The sequence below is a fragment of the Mastomys coucha genome, unplaced genomic scaffold (genome assembly GCF_008632895.1).
Source record: "Mastomys coucha isolate ucsf_1 unplaced genomic scaffold, UCSF_Mcou_1 pScaffold19, whole genome shotgun sequence".
In the NCBI taxonomy this organism is placed as follows: domain Eukaryota; kingdom Metazoa; phylum Chordata; class Mammalia; order Rodentia; family Muridae; genus Mastomys; species Mastomys coucha.
Genome location: NW_022196901.1, coordinates 23,877,120 through 23,877,689, shown reverse-complemented (window position 1 = coordinate 23,877,689; position 570 = coordinate 23,877,120). Strand labels below are relative to the sequence as shown.

The window sequence follows — 570 nt, the reverse complement described above, 5'->3', positions numbered from 1 at the left end:
ATATATATATATATATACCTCCTAATATATATGTATATATATTAAAGTCAGTTACAGGAAAGCTACAAAGGCTGCTAAGCATTGTACAATAAATATCTCTCCAGTGTCTTGAAATCTAGTATGACATTTGACTCCTGGGGGCTGTCTGCATAGGCCCTCAGTGTTTCTCCAGCAGCAGCCATCTCTATGGCTTCTGAGGCAATATTAGAACAGTGAACAATACTATGAGACTGCTCTTTGTGCTGTCATTGACTGCATCATCAAAGTGTTTACAAAGATGGATGATGAGTACACCTGCTCATGTATGCTCCTGCCTAACTGTTTGCTGATTGACTTCATTAGGCATATCTGTTTATGACTGATACTGGAGAGAGGGTAGAAACTTTCTTAGTGTACAAGTACCTAGTGATGTGAGTCATGACAAACTTACTGCCTGGCTAGTTCCATTTTCCTTTCCCCTGGGACCACCCTCCCGGGATGTTTTACTGAGTTTACATCTGGTGTATTCTCTAAGTGGCACATGGCTCCCCCGTGCATCCATGGATTCCCCTGGGCAATTGATTTTAAAAC

General features: G+C 41.4%; 1 protein-coding gene across 7 annotated transcripts in view; it reads left to right on the top strand.

Annotated features, from left to right (window-relative positions):
* Positions 1-570, top strand: part of Lmbr1 (limb development membrane protein 1) — a 155,032-nt gene that overhangs the window by 67,801 nt on the left and 86,661 nt on the right. Inside the window, exon 1 of one of the 7 annotated variants that reach the window (XM_031380270.1) lies at positions 61-410. The exons of the other annotated variants lie outside the window; for them this stretch is intronic. The gene's annotated coding sequence lies outside the window, so the exon portion shown is untranslated. Of the gene's footprint in view, positions 1-60; positions 411-570 lie in introns of those variants that run through there. 7 annotated transcript variants of the gene reach the window in all.